Below are 25,639 nucleotides of genomic sequence, written 5' to 3'. Positions count from 1 at the left end.
TACTCGTATGGAGGACCTCACGCTTTTTGTTTAGGGTCAACTGTCACTTTTCGCGCCATATAAATATCTTGTCTAAATCATTTTACACTTTGATTTGATCTTCTGAAGACTTTACTAGACGATAAACAACAACTAACAATCTAAGAGAACTACTGAAATTGTCTCCTAACTCGTTTAATTTCAGTAGATTAACGACACTAGAGGGCCCATAACACTTCCTTCGGGAACCTCAAAAATTACATCTGTTTCATTAGAGGACTTCCCGGTCAATTACAACGAACTATGATCTTTATGACAGAAGGTGAACCATCTAGTCGTACAGCTGAGACGATACACAGGCACGTATTTGATTAGAAGCCACTTTTGAAGAGCGTTGTCTTCTAGAAATCTAAAAATACGCAATCAACTTGAGACCCTCTGTTGATAGTACTCATTACTTTATGTGAATAAAGAACCAATGCCGTTTCACAATAGCCATATTTTCTGAATGTGTGCTGGTTGTGTCATAATATGTCATTTCCTTAAAGGTATTTCGTAATATCTGAACACAATCTATGTTTCAAAATCCTTCAGATGCTGTCCTAGTGCTCTGTGGAAGCAGGTTTCGTTAATAAAAACGCGGGTGTTTCCTACGCGACTACTACCAACATAGCCTTCTGTTCCACCTGAAAGCATTTCGGTGTCGACTGAAGGTGAAACTCTTCGAGATGATGATGATACTGTTATCTTTAGTGGTTGCTATCCAGTCCCCCGCCCTCCCCACGCACCACTCCAACTTGAATTGGAGCAGAGTTCGGAAACTAGATTCACTTTCGGAAAGAGCAAGACGAATACCTCCATCAGATACCCAAATCAGATTTAGGTTCTTCTAATTTCCTTCAGGTGATTGCTACAACAATGTCGTGGCCGATTTTGTTTCCCTACCTATTTCCACGTGAGCTAGTGCTCTGTCGCTATTGACATCGGCGCAGACGTGACGTTAAGCTCTAACCTCCCTTCTTCTACTCGAATTTACTCTTTATCTGTGAGATTCTACAAGCAGAAGTAGTTTCTTGTATATCTTAGTCCAATACGTGTCACACTATTTTATTAATATAATTTTTACTCTTGCCAAACACATAAATACTAATGGAAATCGACTATTTCTTTTAATCAATGTTCGCCGCTTGCCAGGCAGTTTTCATGCATTGTGAAGTGTGCGCTTTCTGCTTCCTGCTACACAATGAGAAACTCTCACGGTACGACCTACCCTCGTGGGCAGTATTTCACTACATTGCAAGGAAGAAAAGAAAGCAGGCTCGGCGTTAAGTCGACGTGAGGCTTATTGGAGACATCTCTCAAGTAGAAGAGGGTGGTGAAACGACTACTTCGTGGTCTTCATACAGGTGCCACTCGTCTTGGGTACAACTTTTATGTAATCTGATAATTAGCAGTAGCTAATCGAAATGGGTTGATGTATTAACTAAAATTGGAACTGAAGCTACTGATTGATTAAAAATGCCCACATTGTTCTCTTGGAATTGTTTTTGTGGGGGTTATTTGTCATAACCTTCTTCCTGACGATTAGTGAAATGTGTATCTGTAGTTTTCGGAATACACTGATCACTACTTATACCACGAGATAGGGTACGGGTGATTGTGGAAATGGAAAAAAGGGAGATTTTTTCCTCCTAATTTGTGGAGCCATCTCTATCTAAACTACCCGTCCTTGAATGCTTCGCTATATATTGTTTCCAGAACACTTTATCTTAATGTAACTAAAAACATTTGCCACATTATACACGTTACACTACTGTATTACCGCGAATAACCCGAATGGCCCGACAAGTTAATCACCATCAAGAGTAAAGCATGTTCTGTCTCCAAGACACTGCGGAAAGATCTGGTATTATAATGGCGAACAGTCTGATGATTAGGAACTGTAAGCTGCGATCTCTCCACCTCTACACAGTCCACCGCTGACGACGAAAGTATCTTCCACCATTAGGACTGAACCAACTACGTACGTGTTCAGTATAACTCCACTGATGACGCGAAGCATGAATTAAGTTGTTACGGAAGTGATGCTCATGACTGAGTGTGGTCGTTTAGATGCATGGAAATGACCTCAAGGCCAGGTGGTTACAGGGAGTCGCCAGCCGAACCGACAAACTATGGTAACGAAAAAGCAGCGCTTGACGCTTGAAATGCAACGAATGAATGCAAGCGTAAGTTTCCGAGATCTTTGTCACAGACAATAAAATTCTTCTGGATATATGACTGCATTGTCAATGTGTAAAATTCACCGACGTTTCAATTACTAACTAGCAAACACACCCTGAGAAACGCTATTTGCAGCAGTCTCGGAAAAGTCGGAGGACTTTATACATTGATAATGAGGTCACCTACTCAGAGGAATTTTATTCAAGACGACGAGTGAATGGGTTATTAAGAGCCATTTTCATATAAACCAAAGTGAGGACAATTTGGCTCTGAGGGCTCCTCCTCAGTCTTTTTGGCGGCAGGAGGATTTGGATGTTAGGGTGGGCGCCGCAGTCACGATCGACGGCAGCCTGCTGAGACTCTTGTGGTTGAAGATGGCGCGAAATCATTTCTTGCGACGCGTTGGCCGTCAGCTAGAGCAATAGTCTGTCGTGCAACAGTCGATAGATCTTGAACTGCAGCCCCTGACTCTGTCCCCCTTGCAACGTGGACTCGCATTCGTGTGGACAACGGTTCAAACCCGCGTTCGGCCATCCTGATTTAGGTTTTCCGTGATTTCCCTAAATCGCTTCAGGCAAATGCCGGAATGGTTCCTTTGAAAGGGTACGGCCGACTTCCTTCCCCATCCTTCCCTAATCCGATGGGACCGATGGCCTCGCTGTTTGATCCCCTCCCCCGAAATGGTTCAAATGGCTTTGAGCACTATGGGACTCAACTGCTGTGGTCATCAGTCCCCTAGAACTTAGAACTACTTAAACCCAACTAACCTAAGGACATCACGCACATCCATGCCCGAGGCAGGATTCGAACCTGCGACCGTAGTAGTCGCATGGTTCCGGACTGCGCGCCTAGAACCGCAAGACCACCGCGGCCGGCCCCCCTCCCGAATCAACCGACCAACCAACCTTACGTTATATCTCCTTATTCCTCCTTGTACTCATTTCTCGCACTTACGCCATTAGCTTGAAATGGGCAATGGTTGTCCATTCTCTATTTCATCGCTAGAAAGCCTAACAAAAGCCGGGCAAGCCGAACTGGTACACGACCAAAATAGCCGGACATGTCCGACTAAAACTGGACATCTGGCAACCCTGCCCGTAACGCTCGGGTAGCATTCATCTCACGCTAGGTGAGGAGAACCCTACGTCATAGTGACGTAAATAACCTAAATCGACTACATGAGTGCGTATATCGATCTTTGCAGTTGTGCCGATAACGTCAAAGCTAAATGTAAATACATGTGTACAAACGAAGTGACAGGAGTTACCTGTTACGCTCATCCCAGCTGAATTAATTATTAAGCTGTAATGCCAACAATTTGGGATGGTATTGTGTGTTTCAGGAACATAATGAATGTCTCAACGAAAGAACAATAACGAAAATAAAAAAATCTTTTAGTCAATTTTTTTAAAAAATCTGATGAACCGTGCATAAATCGTGTGGATAAAAACGTAAAATAATTAATTATTAAGCTGAAATCCAAAGAATGTGGGATGTTACTGTGTGTTTCATTGACATAACGAATATCTGAATGAAGGAATCATAACCATAACGAAAGTGTCTAGGCATATTTTAGTCCGATTAATCGTGCATAAATCATGTGGATAAAAACGTGAAAGAGAGAGAAATTAAAGTGTTTTGTATTTTTATAAAAGCCAATGAATTGTACATAATTCATGTGGGCAGAAACGTTAAACTGAGTAACTGAAGTTCGAAGTAATTCCGAATGTTGCTGGAAATATTAAACCATCTAGTTCCATTTAATTTTGCCTTCATCTTGTAAATCAACTAAGAACAATGAACAGTGCAGATTCAAGACGCACACAACAGTCGATGTATACAGAATGCACGCAACAGTCGATAGGACAACTCGTGAAACTAATGATGACGCCTGCCTACGTCACGTTGACGTAGGGCTCTCCTCACCTAGCGTGAAATGATTGCTACCCGTAAATCTCCATCGGGAACGAGGGTCTCTCGGAAAATATCACTGAACAACTTTCGAATTTCTGTCGATGGAGATTTGAGCACCGATGCTAAAGACTGAGTGCTACAGGTAAGAAGAGCGGGGCCGTTACCTGTTGGAGTTGCCTTCACAGCCGCTCCAGATGAAGGGCTGGCAGCGGCGCGCGGTGGCGTTCCAGAAGAAGCTGTGAAAGAGCCCGCGGCAGCGGCCGGGCGCCGCGTCCAAGCTGCAGTCAGGGCGGCCGGCCGACTGTGGCCGGGGCTCCGCGCGCGCCTCCGCCTCCACTGCCAAGCACACAACACCACATCTCAATCCACGGGCTCGCTGCAGTTTCCCCTGTGCCATCAGATACAGCTAAACAGGGAACATGCCCGATAGCGTCGTCTATTGTATCTACAGGCTGTTACAAAAAGGTACGGCCAAACTTTCACGAAACATTCCTCACACACAAATAAAGAAAAGATGTTATGTGGACATGTATCTGGAATCGCTTAATTTCCATGTTAGAGCTCATTTTAGTTTCGTCAGTATGTACTGTACTTCCTCGATTCACCGCCAGTTGGCCCAATTGAAGGAAGGTAATGTTGACTTTGGTGCTTGTGTTGCGACTCATTGCTCTACAGTACTAGCATCAAGCACATCAGTACGTAGCATCAACAGGTTAGTGTTCATCACGAACGTGGTTTTTCAGTCAGTGCAATGTTTACAAATGCGGAGTTGGCAGATGCCCATTTGATGTATGGATTAGCACGGGGCAATAGCCGTGGAGCGGTACGTTTGTACCGAGACAGATTTCCAGAACGAGGGTGTCCCGACAGGAAGACGTTCTAAGCAATTGATCGGCGTCTTAGGGAGCATGGAACATTCCAGCATATGACTCGCGACTGGGGAAGACCTAGAACGACGAGGACACCTGCAATGGACGAGGCAATTCTTCGTGCAGTTGACGATAACCCTAATGTCAGCGTCAGAGAAGTTGCTGCTGTACAAGGTAACGTTGACCACGTCACTGTATGGAGAGTGCTACGGGAGAACCAGTTGTTTCCGTACCACGTACAGCGTGTGCAGGCACTATCAGCAGCTGATTGGCCTCTACGGGTACACTTCTGCGAATGGTTCATCCAACAAGTGTTTGAAGTCACGCTGGTACGTTCTGTTGCTGTGTGTTTCCATTCCATGATTAATGTGATTTGAAGAGAAGTAATAAAATGAGCTCTAACATGGAAAGTAAGCGTTTCCGGACACATGTCCATATAACATATTTTCTTTCTTTGTATGTGAGGAATGTTTCCTGAAAGTTTGGCCGTATCTTTTTGTAACACCCTGTAAAAGAGAGCGTGACGAAAGTTACGTCTCCTATTTTTTATGTTTTTAAATAAAGCAAACATTATTAAAATTCGACATCTCTGATCTTCATGTATGCACATTTATTTCTCAATATAGTCACCCTGGCGAGGAATACATTTCTCCCAACGAGAGACCAGATAGAGTCCCAGAAACGAGGGCGTGCTAAAAAGTAATGCCACCGAACTTTTTACTCTGTTCTCGATATCGGTTGACGTATGTCATACATATTACTCGGTCGACTTTACTCCTTCACTGACGCAAGTTGCAACCCTCTGCCGCTAGAGGGCTCCGAATTGTAACGTGCAACATGTTGGTGTGTAACGTGACTGTGTCGGTGCGTGAGAAACAGTGTGCTGTAATCCCTCAGATAACTCAAAACACGAATCCGAAACGTTCATCCACACATGGAACACCCTATGCTTCAGCATGACAGTACCAGACCACACGCAAGCGCTGCGACATCTGCAACAGTGCGACAGTTCGAGTTTATGGTCATCGATCATTCACCATACAGTACCGACTTGGCCCCGTCCGATTTTCATCTGTGTCCAAAACTTAATTAACACCGAAGAGGACCTCATTTGATAGAGATGAAGCTATACAAGCATAAGTGAGGTCGTTGCTCCGTCAACAATGTCAAACATGTGGAAGCTGGCCGTGTGGCATCGCCCGCTCTGCCTGTGAGTGGACATGTGGCCGCTCCTTCAGCAAGGTCTGAGCAGGCACACGGGGGGAGGGGTTTATTAGTTATTGGGAGCTCCAACGTTTGGCGGGTGATTGAGCCCCTTAGGGAAATAGCGGAAAGGTCGTGGAAGAAGTACAGTGTTCACTCTGTCTGCTTGCCGGGGGGTCTCATCCGAGATGTCGGAGGAGGCCCTGCTGCGATAGAGAGCACTGGGTGCACTCGACTGCAAATTGTTGCTCATGTCGGCACCAATGACTCCTGCCGTCTGGGTTCAGAGATCATCCTCAGTTCGTACAGGTGGTTGGCGGAATTGGTGAAGGCGGAAGCCTCACTTGTGGGGTGGAATCTGAGTTAACTATTTGTAGTATCGTTCCCAGAACCGATCGCGGTCCTCTGGTTTGGGGCCGAGTAGAAGGCTTAAACCAGAGGCTCAGACGATTCTGCGGAGAGCTGGGGTGCAAATTTCTCGACCTCCGCTATCGGGTGGAGAAATGTAAGGTCCCCCTGAATAGGTTCAGGCGTGCACCAGACGCAGGAAGCGGCTACAAGGGTAGCGTAGTACGTGTGGAGTGCACATGGGGGTTTTTTAGGTTAGAGAATTCCCTCCCTAGGCCCGACAAGACGCCTCCCGAGACGCGGCAAGGTAGGAGTAGGCAAAGTGCAACAGGGAATAACAATATTAATGTGCTAATAGTAAACTGCAGGAGCGTCTACAGAAAGGTCCCAGAACTGCTCACATTAATAAACGGTCACAAAGCCCACATAGTACTAGGGACAGAAAGTTGGCTGAAACCAGACGTAAACAGTAATGAAATCCTAAACTCAGATTCGAATGTATACCGCAGAGACAGGCTGGACAGTGAAGGGGGAGGCGTGTTTATAGCGATAAGAAGTGCAATAGTATCGAAGGAAATTGACGGAGATCCGAAATGTGAAATAATTTGGGTGAATGTCACGGTTAAAGCAGGCTCAGACATGGTAATTGGATGTCTCTATAGGCCCCCTGGCTCAGCAGCTGTTGTCGCTGAGCACCTGAAGGATAATTTGGATAATATTTCTAGTAGATTTCCCCACCATGTTATAGTTCTGGGTGGAGATTTTAATTTGCCGGATATAGACTGGGAGACCCAAACGTTCATAACGAGTGACAGGGACAAAGAATCCAGCGAAATTTTTTTAAGTGCTTTATCTGAAAACTACCTTGAGCAGTTGAACAGAGAACCTACTCGTGGCGATAACATATTAGACCTTCTGGTGACAAACAGACCCGAGCTATTTGAAACAGTTAACGCAGAACAGGGAATCAGCAATCATAAAGCGGTTACTGCATCGATGATTTCAGCCGTAAATAGAAATATTAAAAAAGGTAGGAAGATTTTTCTGTTTAGCAAAAGTGACAAAAAGCAGATTTCAGAGTACCTGACGGCTCAACACAAAAGTTTTGTCTCAAGTACAGATAGTGTTGAGGATCAGTGGACAAAGTTCAAAACCATCGTACAATATGCGTTAGATGAGTATGTGCCAAGCAAGATCGTAAGAGATGGAAAAGAGCCACCGTGGTACAACCATCGAGTTACAAAACTGCTGTGAAAGCAAAGGGAACTTCACAGCAAACATAAACATAGCCAAAACCTTGCAGACAAACAAAAATTACGCGAAGCGAAATGTAGTGTGAGGAGGGTTATGCGAGAGGCGTTCAATGAATTCGAAAGTAAAGTTCTATGTACTGACTTGGCAGAAAATCCTAAGAAATTTTGGTCTTATGTCAAAGCGGTAGGTGGATCAAAACAAAATGTCCAGACACTCTGTGACTAAAATGGTACTGAAACAGAGGATGACAGGCTAAAGGCCGAAATACTAAATGTCTTTTTCCAAAGCTGTTTCACAGAGGAAAACTGCACTGCAGTTCCTTCTCTCGATTGTCGCACAGATGACAAAATGGTAGATATCGAAATAGACGACAGAGGGATAGAGAAACAATTAAAATCGCTCAAAGGAGGAAAGGCCGCTGGACCTGATTGGATACCAGTTCGATTTTACACGCAGTACGCGAAGGAACTTGCCCTCCTTCTTGCAGCTGTGTACCGTAGGTCTCTAGAAGAGCGTAGCGTTCCAAAGGATTGGAAAAGTGCACAGGTCAACCCCGTTTTCAAGAAGGGACGTCGAACCGATGTGCAGAACTAGAGACCTATATCTCTAACGTCAATCAGTTGTAGAATTTTGGAACACGTATTGTGTTCGAGTATAATGACTTTTCTGGAGACTAGAAATCTACTCTGTAGGAATCAGCATAGGTCTCGAAAAAGACGGTCGTGTGAAACCCAGCTCGCACTATTTGTCCACGAGACTCAGAGGGCCATAGACACGGGTTCACAGGTAGTTGTCATGTTTCTTGACTTCCGCAAGGCGTTCGATACAGTACCCCACAGTCGTTTAATGAACAAAGTTAGAGCATATGGACTATCAGACAAATTGTGTGATTGTATTGAAGAGTTCCTATATAACAGAACGCACCATGTCATTCTCAATGGAGAGAAGTCTTCCGAAGTAGGAGTGATTTCAGGTGTGCCGCAGGGGAGTGTCGTAGGACCGTTGCTATTAACAATATACATAAATGACCTTGTGGATGACATCGGAAGTTCACTGAGGCTTTTTGCGGATGATGCTGTGGTATATCGAGAGGTTCCAACAATGGAAAATTGTACTGAAATGCAGGAGGATCTGCAGCGAATTGACGCATGGTGCAGGGAATGGCAATTGAATCTCAATGTAGACAAGTGTAATGTGCTGCGAATACATAGTAAGAAAGATCCCGTATCATTTACCTACAATATAGCAGGTCAGCAACTGGAAGCAGTTAATGCCATGAATTGTCTGGGAGTACGCATTTGGAGTGATTTAAAATGGAATGATCATATAAAGTTGATCGTCGGTAAAGCAGGTGCCAGACTGAGATTCATTGGAAGAGTCCTAAGGAAATGCAATCCGAAAACAAAGGAAGTAGGTTACAGTACGCTTGTTCGCCCACTGCTTGAATACTGCTCAGCAGTGTGGGATCCGTACCAGATAGGGTTGATAGAAGAGATAGAGAAGATCCGACGGAGAGCAGCGCACTTCGTTACAGGATCATGTAGTAATCGGGAAAGCGTTACGGAGATGATAGATGATGGACAATGGAAGACTCTGCAGGAGAGACGCTCAGTGGCTCGGTACGGGCTTTTGTTGAAGTTTCGAGAACATCCCTTCACCGAAGAGTCAAGCAGTATATTGCTCCCTCCTACGTATATCTCGCGAAGAGACCATGAGGATAAAATCAGAGAGATTAGAGCCCACACAGAGGCGTACCGACAATCCTCCTTTCCACGAACACTACGAGACTGGAATAGAAGGGAGAACCGATAGAGGCACTCAAGGTACCCTCCGCCACACACCGTCAGGTGGCTTGCGGAGTATGGTTGTAGATGTAGAAACATTGTGCAGTGATGGTATTAACAAACTGGTCTCTCGTTGGGAGAAGTGTGCTCGTCACCAGCGTGACTATGTTGAGAAATGAATACGTAGGGCTGGGCGTTGTGGCCGAGCGGTTCTAGGCACTTCGGTCCGGAACCACGCCGCTGCTACGGTCGCAGGTTCGAATCCTGCCTCGGACATGAATGTGTGTGATGTCCTTAGGTTAGTTAGGTTTACGTAGTTCTAAGTCTAGGGGACTGATGACCTCAGATGTTAAGTCCCATAATGCTTAGAGCAATTTGAACCGTTTTTGAATACGTAGTTATGAGGAATAAATATGTAGTTTCTTAATAAAGTTAATAATAAATTAATCCTTATCGAAGATAGAATTTGTTTTATTTAAAAATCCTTAAGAGTTTCCACATTAAAAATTCGGAGGCATTAGTTTCCAGAATGCCTTCTTATGTTCCATTGGATTCAGATCAGGCGAATTTGGTGGCCAAAACATCAACATGAGTTCACCATCATTCTCCTGAAACCACTGTAGCATAATTGTGGCTTTGTGATGTGGACAGCTATCCTACTGGAAGATGCCGTCGCCGTCAGGGAAGATATCAAACATGAATGGATGCAGGTGGTCCACAATAATGTTCACTTAGTCCACTACTGCACATTAGATTACTACGGCAGGTCCCATGGAAGCCCACCAGCTTTCTTACAGGGTACCGTGTGTGTATGTTCGAGCAGGTTTCTGCCTGGGTGACAGTGTGTCTGGACACGACCATCAACCTGGTGTACCAAGAAATGTGATTCATATCACCAGGCCATACGTTTCCAGTGATTCACGGCCCAGTCTCGATGCCCACTGCAGCTGTAACTGATGGTGTCGTTAGGTCAACGTAGGAACACGAATGGGTCGCCTGCTGCAGATCCCCATGTTTAACAATGTGCACTGAACGGTGTGGTCTGAAACACTTGTGCCTGCGCCATCATAGCACTCTGTTATCAGATCTTCCAAAGATCACCGCCTATCTTGCATTACAGAGAGGGTATGCCTCCAACCTCCATGTTCAGTGATGTCCAACAACCCATCTCCTATTTGTGGTTTCACTGTTCTTCAAACAATCACCTCATATGGTTACAAAATAGCACGTAAACAGTTGACCAATTTCACCTAGACATAAGAACCTACCCTTTGTAAAATGTAAATGTCGTGTGGCTAGGGCCTCCCGCCGGGTAGACTGTTAGCCGGGTGCAAGTCTTCCGATTTGACGCCACTTCGGAGATTACCACAAAACAACACCCAGTCCCTGAGCGGAGAAAATCTCCGACCCAGCTGGGAATCGAACCCGGGCCCTTAGGATTGACAGTCTGTCGCACTGACCACTTATTTTGTTTTTATTAAGAAATTAAACTTTTCACTCTTTTTTTCTTTTGTTGGTCTCATTTTGTTCGCTTTTCTTCGTTGTATCTGCTCGGAGCGGACGTCGTAAGACATCCGATGAAGTTCGTTGATGATCGATTAACTCAGTTTTTTTTATTGCAGAGGGTACGTAATCCTCTGACCGAACACGCTGAGCTACCGTGCCGGCAAACCACTCAGCTACCAAGAGCGGACTACCCTTTGTTAAAGTCGCTAATGTCAGTGAATTTCCCAATTTGATGGCAGTATCGTCGTTAGAATTGTTCACCATTCGGCTTTGCTCCGTTTATATACTTTTCTTACAGTGTCATTTGCGCACAGTGTCATGAAGTGGCATTCAGTCTCAAGACAAGTAGTTGCCATAATTTTTTGGCTCATCAGTGTATGTAACAAAGACTGGTTACGTTGTTCAGCATGGACGGCAGTAGTTTATCGGTAAACTGGAAAATACGAAACACAAGAAGTGAAGACAGATAATGGGGCGATCGGGAGAGATCGTCAAGTAATGATAAAATTGCAGTAGATTATTCAGAGTTGGCCGGCCGCGGTGGTCTCGCGGTTCTAGGCGCGCAGTTCGGAACCATGAGACTGCTACGGTCGCAGGTTCGAATCCTACCTCGGGCATGGATGTGTGTGATGTCCTTAGGTTAGTTAGGTTTAAGTAGTTCTAAGTTCTAGGGGACTGATGACCACAGCAGTTGAGTCCCATAGTGCTCAGAGCCATTTAAACCATTTTTATTCAGAGTTGTGATTCGTCCAAAGATCGTGCGGCCACACAGAAGTCGGGACATCGATACCACAGTCATTAGCGATATCTCGCTGCAGTCCTCAGTGACTAATGGGACAGACTGAAGAAGACACACCCTCTCTCTCTCTCTCTCTCTCTCTCTCTCTCTCTCTCTCTCTCTCTCTCTCAAGGGGAGGCCGCCAATTGTGAAATTCAGATTCGATTCATACTGCGCATAATAGAAGGTCATGGCTAGAGGTGTAATGTGGCAAAGCACCAAGATGCACTTCTCAGCCGTTGTCGAGAAAATCGACAGTTAAAAGAAACCGTTGCGGTGAAATACTCTGTACGATTAATGACTTTCTACAGCGTCGTGGCGCAGCGGTAAGCGCTCGGATTCGTAATCCGAAGGTCGCCGGATCGAATCTCGCGCCATGCAACCTTTTTTTTAGTATTTGTTTTTTGTAATTCAAATATATATATATATATATATATATATATATATATATATATATATATATATATATATCTCCCGGCAATCAGTTGGAACAATTATGCATATAATAAGTTGCTGAAATTCGTTTGTCGTGGAAAAACTGGCGACTTCGAACATCATTATGTTTTCCGCAAACAAAGTTGTATTTCACAAATGTTATTAATTGTCTTCAAAATGTTAACCACGTATAGTTAACCGAAGACGTAGAAACGATATTCCGAAACGAATATGTATAGCGTAAGTCAAACGTTCGAATTAGAATAGAGACACCACGAACACAAATTTGCTGCCCGTGGTCGTGCGGTAGCGTTCTCGCTTCCCACGCCCGGGTTCCCGGGTTCGATTCCCGGCTGGGTCAGGGATTTTCTCTGCCTCGTGATGGCTGGGTGTTGTGTGATGTCCTTAGGTTAGTTAGGTTTAAGTAGTTCTAAGTTCTAGAGGACAGATGACCATAGCTGTTAAATCCCATAGTGCTCAGAGCCATTTGAACCATTTTGAACAAATTTGCTGTGGCAGGTATGAAATATAAACTCCGTTACTCGCTCGTTACACTTGAAGGACAGATGTTGAATGGGTCGCATAACAGCGTAGTTGCCTGCCAACTTCGAAAGAAGGCAGATGCGGTCCGTAGCGCAACTTATAACATCGTCGAAAATCAGTGCGGACGGGAGAGGTTTGGTACACCCTGTTAAAAAAAAAAACGGAAAAATGGAGGCGGTACAATTGGAGAGCGATCCGCCTTCACCAACATGCATAAGCAATTCATTAATAGTTTATATATATTTGAATTAAAAAAAACTAATAATAAAAAAAATTGCATGGCGCGAGATTCGATCCGGCGACCTTCGGATTACGAACCCGATCGCTTACCGCTGCGCCACGACACTGTAGAAAATTATTAATCGTAGAGAGTATTTCACCGCAACGGTTTCTTTTAACTGTCGATTTTCTCCACAACGGCTGAGAAGTGCATCTTGGTGCTTTGCCACTCTACACCTCTGGCCATGAGCTTTTATTATGCGCAGTATGAATCGAATCTGAATTTCACAATTGGCGGCCTCCCCTTGTCAGTACAGCAGCGCCCTTGCACAGAGGTCAATATAAATTCGGGCATGGAAACACTCCATCCCAGTTTGTGACATCAGCTGAACAAGTCATCATCATCGAGTAGGACTAAGGATTTATTCAAGTCTTAGATGGAAATGTACTTCTGTAAATGTCGAACATGGCACTTCAAGAGAAGACTTTGTTAATTAGTAGTGCATCAAGCGATGCTTCAGTAGTCAATGACAGTTGTAAACAGTTGTAAATTATGGTTCAAATGGTTCAAATGGCTCTGTGCACTATGGGACTCCACATCTTAGGTCATAAGTCCCCTAGAACTTAGAACTACTTAAACCTAACCTAAGGACATCACACACACCCATGCGACCGTAGCAGCCCCGCGGTTCCGGACTGCAGCGCCAGAACCGCATGGCCACCGCGGCCGGATGTAAATTATCAAGCACTCCTGTGGCAAGGGAATATATCAAGCTAAGTAAATCTTTTTATCAGTCAAACTAAAGTGAACTAATATTTAATATGTTGTAGTTCACATGAGCCACGTCAGAAAACAATGAAAGAACCCACAGTTATAGCCAGAGGATTGTAGTTTCATCCGGTCATAACAAATGGTGCCAAGAACTGGTACTTAACTTGCTCTTCTTTCGTTGCCCTGTGTGCGAGTTGTGCACGTTTTTCTGCCTGTTGCTCTGTTTTTGTTCTGTTGTGTCAGTGAACGTCCTACTACATCTCACCATGTCTGAGCCGCCAAAGGAAATGTCTCTAACCGACAGCACAGCTTCGGGCGCAGCAAAAACGCATACTGCTCACTGTTAGTCGGTTGACGTGTTTACTGAACAAGTAGGCAGCACCGCCGTCGGTAGATGCTCCTAAATTTTTTCCAAACCACAGCAAAGACAAAGAATGGTCACACAAAATGGTGCAATTACAGGTACACTTCGCCGCCTACAAACTATCAGGTATGGCGTTCTGTGCTTACTTTTTGTCCACCGTTGGTCCCAATGTGTATCACCTCTACGTCAATTTATGTGTCGCAACTGTTCTTCAGAAAGTCAAGTACGACAGTCTTGTGAAACTGTTGCATGATCACTTTGATAGTCAGATCCATGTAGCAGCTGCATGGTTTAATTTTTTTCTTCTGAAGCAGTAACCTGCTCAGTCTGTCAAACAGTAGATAGAAAAACTCGGAGTCTCACCAGGCATTGCATGTTTAAGTGAGCATGTGGAAATAACTCTAATGAAGTCATGTTATGTGACGCTATCACACAGAATGTATCTGGTACACGAATTCCTACTTCAATTCTAAGCCGGCCGCTGTGGCCGAGCGGTTCTAGGCGCTTCAGGATGGAACCGCGCGACCGCTACGGTCGCAGGTTCGAATCCTGCCTCGAGCATGGATGTGTGTGATGTCCTTAGGTTTGTTAGGTTTAAGTAGGTCTAAGTTCTAGGGGACTGATGAAAAAAATGGTTCAAATGGCTTTGAGCACTATGGGACTTAACATCTAGGGTCACCGAGCTAGGTGGCGCAGTGATTAGCACACTGGACTCGCATTCGGGAGGACAACGGTTCAATCTCGTCTCCGGCCATCCTGATTTAGGTTTTCCGTGATTTCCCTAAATCGTTTCAGGCAAATGCCGGCATGGTTCCTTTGAAAGGGCACGGCCGATTTCCTTCCCAATGCTTCCCTAACCCGAGCTTGCGCTCCGTCTCTAATGACCTCGTTGTCGACGGGACGTTAAACACTAACTACCACCACCATCTAGGGTCACCAGTCCCCTAGAACGTAGAACTACTTAAAGCTAAGTAACCTAAGGACACCACACACACTCATGCCCGACGCATGATTCGAACCTGCGACCGTAGCGGTCGCACAGTTCCAGACTGAAGCGCCTAGAACAGCTCGGGGGGACTGATGACCTCAGCTGTTAAGTCCCATAGTTCACAGAGCCATTTGCAGTTCTAAAATTGCCAAACCTTGATTTAAAAACAGTTCTAGCTAGATATAGTGCAATCTCAAACAATTTATGACCCAGCAGAGGTTGACTTTGAGGCTTCATGGATTTCAGTTGTTTGTAGTGCACCCAGCCATTCAGTCTCATATACAGAGCAGTGTTCAAGTCATTAAGAATAGAGCTCAGATAAACAATAAGAGCAGTGGAAGGAAAAATGTTCAGTCTCATTGCACACGGTGTGTGTTACAACACTCATGGAGAAAATCATGTCCCCAACGCTTTTCGAAACATGATAGGAAAGATTCTACTTGTCGTAGCGCATTCAGTCAATGTGGTTGGGAGCAAGCAAGGCCAAGGCAACAACTACCGTAGTGGAGCGCATGGTGACTTCAGCTACGCTGTCAACGGGTGCATACAGAACGGGCCACGCTATTCACTCAGGCCGCGAGCCGAAGCAGCACTTGCGCATTGTGGAAACCTCCTACTGCAGTGCACCAGGTGATAAACTTTATGTTCATTTCAAGTGAAAAATTTAAAGAACACACTGGTGCTTATGTTTTCCTGACAAATAAAGACACTTATGACACAATCACTAACCCACCACTACAGCAGCCTACCTCTATTCTTTCTGCCTATTATAGACAAGAGATTCCAATTCTTGGCGTGTGAAGTTAGCCAGTAACTTTTCAGGGTGTGACAAAGTGTGTTTTACATCATGTATAGTGCAAACATTTTTGGGTTACATTTATCTGACCTGTTCAGTTTGTGCATTGAGAACAATGTGTTACAAATCAGTGTTTCTGTGCCTCACGCTGACATTTCTGCCTTTTTAGTAAGTACAAGGAACTATTTGCACCAGGCATAGGACGGGATAAAGACTTTTAAGCACACGTTACACGACTTTTTCGCGTACGACCTATCTCCCACGCAATACGTTGGCCAATTGCTCAGGAACTGCAAAGGTGACAAGATCGTACGACCTGTCCCCAACGCAATACGTTGGCCAATTGCTCAGGAATTGCAAAGATGACAAGATAATGGGGTTTTCCAATGCGTTTCTGCAAGTCAATGAGCATCACCCTTGGTCATTCTGCAGAAGCTTTCAGGTGGGAAACGTTTGTGTGCAGACTTTAAGACAACAGTAAACCTATAAACAACAGTGGATTCTTTCCGTCTTCTACGTCCGGAGGAATTGATGGGCAGACTGAGACAGAGCAAACACTTCTCGAAAACTGATTTGCGAGAGGCGTAAGTACAATTACCGCTGGATGAACAGTCCATGCAATACATCGTACTAAATACTCGCTTAGGTTTGTGCCAGTTTCAAAGACTTCTGTTTGGAAGTGCTTCAGTCCTTGCAATTTGTCAACAGTCCCTGGAACAATTAACTGCAAAAGTACACTCTTGTACAAACTATTTATACGATATTGTCGTCACGGGTTATAGATCTGCTAAAAATTTAGTAAATTTAGTTTCAAGTTCTTTCTGCTGGTGGCTTAATCTGCAACAAGGAAAATTGCTCCTTCATGCAGGAAGAACTGAACTGTTTGGGTGACGTAATAAATGCTCAGGGTATACATCTTACTACTTCGCACTTGGTTGCTACTAAAGATCTGTCGGTGTCCCACAACATTAAGGAGCTCCAAACAGTCATGGGGAAGCTTACCTATTATATCAAATTTATTGCTAATGCTGTGCAAATTGCTGTTCCGCTTAACCGGCTACACTGGAAAAATGTTCGTTTCGTGTTGTCCAAAGAATGTCAGAATGCATTTCAACGCATCAAAGATGCATTGTCAAGTCGTAGATGTTTGATTCATTTTGACCCAGCTAAGCCTATCATGTTAGCTGTGAATGCATCTGCTTATATGATCAGGGCAGTGGTCTCCCGTAAGATTGGTTCTTCTGAGAGACCTATTGTTTCTGCCTTAAAAATGCTCAACAAAGCGCAGTGTAGCTACAGTCAGCTATAAAACTGGCTCTCTCCATTATCTACGGTGTTACGAAATTCCAACAGTATTGGAAAGTCCGAGGTTCTATTTGGTGACAAATCCTCGGTCTTTGACGGCTTTGTTCAGGACTGTGAATCCTGTACCATCTCGGACAAATTGCAAAGTTGAGCTCTGACATTGTCCAATTATCAATATGAGTTGTTGTCAGGCCCACAGCCCAACATTAGGCCTCTGACATGTTGTCTTGGTTGTCGGTCGGTGCCGACACAGCGTTTGGTTCGTGTGAGGAATCACGTTTCAAATCGATTCTCAGGATTTTGAAACTCTTCAAACCTTTCCTTTTGATTTGCGGCGTACTGCCACTACCACAGCTTCTAACGCAGCTTTGCCGGTCGTTTTGCGATGACTGCGCCATGGGTGGCTACGCTGTTTGGAAGAAATTCCCTAGCCAGGGGCGCGACGCTACTTCTTGCATCGTCACACGCTTTCCACGTGATCAGGAATTCTGCTGTTGCACACAGAAAACGACGATGCGCGTGCTGTGATTCCTCGATCCCCACAGCGGGAAGTCTTGTCTTTATTGCACAAAGGTCATTGGGCGTAGTTCGCACAAAGCAACACGCCCGTTGTCATTGTACTTGGACGCCCAGACTGAACACATGACCGCTCGTAGCAAAGTTTGAGAGGAAAATCAGTCAGTTCCGCCACAACGCATTTTTTGAGTGGCCACGTCCGTGGCAACGCATTCGTATTGATTTCGCGGTGCATTCTGGAACACACGATGGTTGTTATTAAGTGGTAGAAGCTTACAGTAAGTTTCCTTTCGTTGTCTCAATAACACCCACCACTAGTGCAAGTACGATATCCGATTTGGCTTCTATTTTTCGTCTTGAAGGTCTTCTAGAGGTCATTATGTCTGATAATGGATCACAATTCACGTCAACTGATTTCCAATACTTTTGTACGGCCAATGGCATGCGCTACGTGACCAGTGCTCCTTTCCACCCACAGTCATACGGTGAGACTGAACGGTTCGTTCGGACATTCAAAAGTCATCCGGAGAAACTCCGTTCCTTCTATACACAGGAACAGGCAATGAAAATTTTTGTGTCCTGCTACCGCTTCTTCCCGCGTGACGGGAAGTCGCCGGAGGAATTGTTACACGGTAGAAGGCACCGCACCCTGTTGCATCTTCTGCCGCCGCTGCGGAAACAATTATTTGTTTCGCAACGTTGGACAAAGCTGCAGGATGAAGTGTTTCACCAAGTCTTTGGAAAGAAACAGCAAAGCAAGCGGACGCTCATTTTATGTCGTGCACGGTTCTACCGGGCTACTGAGGCGCCACCAAAACCAACTGCGCCGCTCGAACGTGTTTGTCAGTGATTCTGCCGCAGAATGGTTGTCCACAGACCAGCACGTCGCCGAGTCCTCACGTGCAGTCGCAGCCGTCTCTCCGCTAGTCGCGGTGGGCACCTTCCACTGTGGTGCCCAGCGTACCCACCCATGGCACACATATCGCAAAACAAAATGCAAAACTGCTCAGAAGCTGTGATACAAGGCCTACGAGAAAAGGCCGTGGCGCGTACGTCACGAAGGTAGTCCTGCGCTCGCTCAAATCAGTAGACAAACTACGTTTCTACACCTGCTAGCTCGTAACTAGGCGTGTCCGTACACACGAAAACTGAATCTTCTACTGGAATCGGCTATTATGGCGTACAGTAAAATAAAATCATGCTAAAATGATTATCAGTTGCATAAGGCACCACTTCCAGCATGTAATGAGTACTGTTAAGCAAAAGAGACTAAATTCTGTAAACAACCCATTATACCAGTTATATGGAGTATTGATCTTAAATTAAATTTTGCTGTAGTACTGTTGATCATGGAGACTTCATAACAACAGATTCCAGTGGCAGATGCAATTCTCTTTAGCACTTACACGCCCAGCTGCGAGTTAACAGGTTTAGAAACGCATTTTGCCTGCTGAGCTGAGCGAGCGAGTTCAGGACTACCTTCGTGACGTAGGCGCCGCGGCCTGTCTTTCTCGTGGGCCTCGCTGTGGTAGTGGCAACACGCCGTAAATCAAAGGGAAAATTTTGAAGAGTTTCAAAATCCTGAGAATCGATTTGAAAACATGATTCCTCACACGAACAAAACGCTGTGTCGGTACCGACTGACAACCAGGACAACATGTCAGAGTTCGATTGTTAGGCTGTGGGCCTGACAACAACTCATATTTATAATTAGACAATGTCAGAACTCAACGTTGCAATTTTTCCGATGTGGTACAGGCTGCACAGTCTTGAACAAAGCAGTCAAAGGCCCATGCTCTGTCACCAAATAGGAGATCCGACTTTCCAATACTCCATCGCCGTCTACGACGCCGCAGCCGCTGGCGTCACCGGCGCCGACTTCCGCCCAGCTGTCCGAACCTATGTCCGTAGACGATCCGCCCCGGAAGATTATCAGCCTGGTCCAGATGATCCTCTTGCCGTCCAGTCGACCACAGCGCTTGCATTTCTAGATACGTACATGCACCCTTCGACTGGTTTTACGGCAGGTGTTTCAGGTCGGCCGTGCTGTGAATGCCGGAGTGCGTGCGAGAACGCACCGTCAGCAGCAGCTACCCTCCCCCGCCTCCTCATCTGCGCCCGCATTCACTAATCCCCTCTCCACCAGCCGCCGTCACGTGCGTCGACCCTACATGACTACGGTACAGAGGAATGTGGTATCGTCCAAAGGCCGCGGCGCCACACCAGAGTCAGTAGCACACTTCATACCACAGACATTAACCATGTCTCGCTGCAATTCGCAACGAAAAATGGGAGACACTGAAGAAAACAAACCCTGTGTCTCAGTCAACAGCACCCTCGCACGGACGTCAATATAGAGCTGAGTGTGGAAGGTATCCGTCCTAGTTCGTGGCCCCAAATGGATCAAATGGCTCTGAGCACTATGGAACTTAACATCTGAGGTCATCAGCCCCCTACAACTTAGAACTACGTAATCCTAACTAACCTAAGGATATCACACACATCCATGCCCGAGGCAGGATTCGAACCTGCGTCCGTAGCGGTCGCGCGGTTCCAGACTGAAGCGCCTAGAATCGCTCGGCCAAACCGGCCGGCTCGTGGCCCCAGCTCAAACAGTCATCATCATCGAGTAGGACCAAAGAGTTATTCAAGTCTCAGAGGGAAATGTACTTCAAGAGAATAGTTTGTTGATTAGTGCATCAAGTGATGCTTTAATAGTCAGTGAAAGGTGTAAATTATCAAGCACTCTTGCGGCAAAGAATAGTACACTACTGCCCATTCAAATTGCTACACCACGAAGATGACGTGCTGCAGACTCGAAATTTAACCGGCAGGAAGAAGATGCTTAGGTATGCAAATGATTAGCTTTTCAGAGCATTCACACAAGGTTGACGGCGGTAGCGACACCTACAACGTGCTGACATGAGGAAAGTTTCCAACCGATTTTTGATACACAAACAGCAGTTGATCGGCGTTACCTGGTGAAACGTTGTGTGATGCCTCGTGCAAGGAGGAGAATTGCGTACCATCACGTTTCCGACTTTGTTAAAGGTCGGATTGTAGCCTATTGCGATTGCGGTTTATCGTATGGCGACATTGCTGCTCGCGTTGGTCGAGATCCAATGACGGTTAGCAGAATATGGAATCGGTGGCTTCAGGAGGGTAATACGGAACGCCGTGCTGGATCCCAACGGCCTCGTATCACTAGCAGTCGAGATGACAGGCATCTTATCCGCATGGCTGTAACGGATCGTGCAACCACGTCTCGATCCCTGAGTCAACAGATGGGGACGTTTGCAAACAACAACCACCTGCACGAACAGTTCGACGACGCTTGCAGCAGCATGGACTATCAGCTCGGAGACCATGGCTGCGGTTAACCTTGACGCTGCATCACAGCCAGGAGCGCCTGCGATGGTGTACTCAACGACGAACCTGGGTGCACGGATGGCAAAACGTCATTTTTTCGGATGAATCCAGGTTCCATTTACAGCATCATGATGGTCGCATCCGTGTTTGGCGAAATCGCGGTGAACGCACATTGGAAGAGTGTATTCGTCATCGCCATACTGGCGTATTACCCGGCGTGATGGTATGAGTGCCATTGGTTACTCGTCTCGGTCACCTCTTGTTCGCATTGACGGCACTTTGAACAGTGGAAGTTACATTTCAGATGTGTTACGACCCGTGGCCCTACCCTTCATTCGATCCCTGCGAAACCCTACATTTCAGCAGGATAATGCAAGACCGCATCTTGCAGGTCCTGTACGGGCCTTTCTGGATACAGAAAATGTTCCACTGCTGCCCTGGCCAGCACATTCTCCAGATCTCTCACCAATTGAAAACGTGTGGTTCATGGTGGCCGAGCAACTGGCTCGTCACAATACGCCAGTCACTACTTGTGATGAACTGTGGTATCGTTTTGAAGCTGCATGGGTTAGCTGTACCTGTACACGCCATCCAAGCTCTGTTTGACTCAATGCCCAGGCGTATCAAGGCCGTTATTACGGCCAGAGGTGGTTGTTCTGGGTACGATTTCTCAGGATCTATGCACGCAAATTGCGTGAAAATGTAATCACATATCAGTTCTAGTATAATATAGTTGTGCAATGAATACCCGCTTATCATCTGCATATCTTCTTGGTGTAGCAATTTTAATGGCCAGTAGTGTATCAAGTTATGTAAATCTTTTTATCAATCATGTAATAAAGTGAACTAATATTTCATATGTTGTGGTTCAGACGATCCACCTCCCAGAGCATTCAAAGAATCCAGACAGCCGTAGTTTCACCTGGCCATACCAAGAGTTGCCTGAGCGGCATCACTGATGACCTCGCGCTTGGTGGCAATCATAATTTCCAGATATCAACGTTATTATTGATTAAGCAATCGAGGCTAGCGAGCAATAAGATGATAATAATGACTGCTCACCGCAAACCGAAACCCTTCCTTAAGGTTTCAGCGTTCTGGTGAACTACTACAGATATAACACATAATCTACAAGGTCATGCTGGCTATACCGATTATGGCAGCTCTTGTTTATTGAGGCTGTTCCTCTCGGGTTCTATTTCACACTTCTTATTTCGAGAGAGTGATTCTCTACTTTCCTAACAAGCATGTTCTGACGAGACCACTCACCGATGTTTTTACCTCCAGTTTCACCTTGCCGGTGTATCCTGCGCACGAAGGCAATCTTTTATCACAGAATGACCTCACTTTAATGGAAACAGTTATGTTGGCGATAATTTGTGGCCGGCACTGGTGGCCGAGCGGCTCTAGGCGCTTCAGTCCGGAACCGCGCGACTGCTACGGTCGCATGTTCGAATCCTGCCTCGGGCATGGATGTATGTTATGTCCTTTAAGTATTTCTAAGTTCTATGGGGCTGATGACCTCAGATGTTAAGTTCCATAGTGCTCAGAGCCATTTGAACCATTTGATAATTTGTGACTTATTAATGTAATTGTCTTTCGACTCGCTAAAATCAGGTAAAGTACTCCTATAAGGCCTACCTGTAGAAGTTCTTTATAAGATTAACATTTATCTGTTGCCCCCAACGCACACATAAAACTAACATTCAAATTTTCGACACTTATGGTGAAGGAATGTGCATCTCGCGGTATAATACTGCGGGCTCCGTAAAACAAATCAGCGTCAAACTGCGCTTCGTTGACATGAGCCGAACTTGGCTATAAATAGAGCAGCAACACCAATATACTTCAAAGTCTCGTTGGAGTCCACGCAGCGAGCGTGCATAATAAGACAACTCGCTGCACGTGAAGACGACAAATTGGTCGCTTGCCAAATTATGGTGCAGAAAAATGGAATCGGCTTAACAGTCGAAAGCACATCGAACCTGCTGTTACATTATATTCATAAGACCCGGAAAGGAGTTTTTTCTTACACGGTGTCTTATATTTAAACCCTAGTGCTCGAAAATTAATGACTTTGCTTTCCTATGCATTCTATAGAGGTAAACGTTTAAACAGAAGAAAAGGTTTCCTTACTCTTCTTATAGCTTAAATTATTACACTTGTGTCCCTTGGGTCTATGTGAAATGGGTGTTTGAAAATTAATAACATGTACAAATACCAATAGTAAAACTTCGAATGAATTTCGGTTGTCGATTAACCATTCAGAATAAAGTAGTCACGATACTACAGTTAAATTTTTTTACTCGGCACTACCGATTGTTCAGCATTTCCGTGACATTCTCACGATTACTAATCACTCTTGACGAAGATAGTAGCTTTTCTTCGAATCTTTTCTAGCTGTTCCTCTAATTCAACTTACAAGGGAAATGCGTGACCTCCAGCGCTCAGAACCTCAGGAAAACATCATTAGAATATAAAGTGCTCATACCGAAGACAGTGTTATGAGCCATTCCCGTGCAAAACTGCGCTTCTTACCACGAGGAACATTCAAGGTTTAAGCGAGGAAGTTTGGTAATTCCAAGAAACAAAATGTCGATATAACAGAACCAAAGCACCCCGAAGACAACGAAACATCGCACACCTTATGAAGTGTACTTCTTTAGGCAATACAACCTCTACATGAGAAGGATCGTTGATTTTGTAAGACTGCAAAGTGAAAAACCACAAGTGAAGTTACACTATCGTTATTTCATCATTATGGGTGGAGGTTACACTCAACAACCAAGCTAGGTTAATAAATGGCTCCTTTTACCGACCTCCCGACTCAGCAACATTAGTGACAGAACAACTGAGAGAAAATTTGGAATACATTTCACATCAATTTTCTCAGCATATTATAGTCTTAGGTGGAGATTTCAATTTACCAGATATAGACTGGGTCACTCAGATGTTTAGGACGGGTGGTAGGGACAGAGCATCGAGTGACATTATACTGAGTGCACTATCCGAAAATTACCTCGAGCAATTAAACAGAGAACTGACTCGTGGAGATAACATCTTGGACCTGCTGATAACAAACAGACCCGAACTTTTCGACTCTGTATCTGCAGAACAGGGAATCAGTGATCATAAGGCCGTTGCAGCATCCCTGAATATGGAAGTTAATAGGAATATAAAAAAAGGAAGGAAGGTTTATCTATTTAGCAAGAGTAACAGAAGGCAGATTTAAGACTACCTAACAGATCAAAACGAAAATTTCTGTTCCGACACTGAAAATGTTGAGTGTTTATGGTAAAGGTTAAGGCAATTGTAAAATGCGTTTTAGACAGGTGCGTGCCGAGTAGCCAAAACCTCTCAGACTAACAGAAACTAAACGATGTCAAAGTTAGTGTAAGGATGAATGTGCGTGAAGCGTTTAGTGAATTCGAAAGTAAAATTCTATGTACCGACTTGACAGAAAATCCTAGTAAGTTCTGGTCTTACGTTAAATCAGTAAGTGGCTCGAAACAGCATATCCAGACACTCCGGGATGATGATGGCATTGAAACAGAGGATGACACGCGTAAAGCTGAAATACTAAACACCTTTTTCCAAAGCTGTTTCACAGAGGAAGACCGCACTGCAGTTTCTTCTCTAAATCCTCGCACAAACGAAAAAATGGCTGACATCGAAATAAGTGTCCAAGGAATAGAAAAGCAACTGGAAACAGTCAACAGAGGAAAGTCCACTGGACCTGACGGGATACCAATTCGATTCTACACAGAGTACGCGAAAGAACTTGCCCCCCTTCTAACAGCCGTGTACCGCAAGTCTCTAGAGGAACGGAAGGTTCCAAATGATTGGAAAAGAGCACAGGTAGTCCCAGTCTTCAACTATAGACCTATATCTGTGACGTCAATCTGTTGTAGAATTTTAGAACATATTTTTTGCTCGAGTATCATGTCGTTTTTGGAAACCCAGAATCTACTCTATAGGAATCAACATGGATTCCGGAAACAGCGATCGTGTGAGACCCAACTCGCTTTATTTGTTCATGAGACCCAGAAATTATTAGCTACAGGCTCCCAGGTAGATGCTATTTTCCTTGACTTCCGGAAGGCGTTCGATACAGTTCCGCACTGTCGCCTGATAAACAAAGTAAGAGCCTACGGAATATCAGACCAGCTGTGTGGCTGGATTGAAGAGTTTTTAGCAAACAGAACACAGCATGTTGTTATCAATGGGGAGACGTCTACTGACGTTAAGGTAATCTCTGGCGTGCCACAGGGTAGTGTTATGAGACCATTGCTTTTCACAATATATATAAATGACCTAGTAGATAGTGTCGGGAATTCCATGCGGCTTTTCGCGGATGATGCTGCAGTATACAGAGAAGTTGCAGCATTAGAAAATTGTAGCGAAATGCAGGAAGATCTGCAGCGGATAGGCACTTGGTGCAGGGAGTGGCAACTGACCCTTAACATAGACAAAT

At 45.0% G+C, this 25,639-nt stretch overlaps 1 long non-coding RNA gene across 1 annotated transcript in view; it reads right to left on the bottom strand.

Annotated features, from left to right (window-relative positions):
- The window catches only part of LOC126298550 (uncharacterized), a 50,754-nt gene that overhangs the window by 17,367 nt on the left and 7,748 nt on the right, over positions 1 to 25,639 (bottom strand). Inside the window, exon 2 of the long non-coding RNA XR_007552622.1 lies at positions 4,281 to 4,452. This is a non-coding gene — a long non-coding RNA (uncharacterized LOC126298550). The remainder of the gene's footprint in view (positions 1 to 4,280; positions 4,453 to 25,639) is intronic.

The sequence above is a fragment of the Schistocerca gregaria genome, chromosome X (genome assembly GCF_023897955.1).
Source record: "Schistocerca gregaria isolate iqSchGreg1 chromosome X, iqSchGreg1.2, whole genome shotgun sequence".
NCBI classification, from domain to species: domain Eukaryota; kingdom Metazoa; phylum Arthropoda; class Insecta; order Orthoptera; family Acrididae; genus Schistocerca; species Schistocerca gregaria.
Note: the sequence above shows the minus strand (reverse complement) of the source record. Positions and strands in the feature narration are given on the sequence as shown.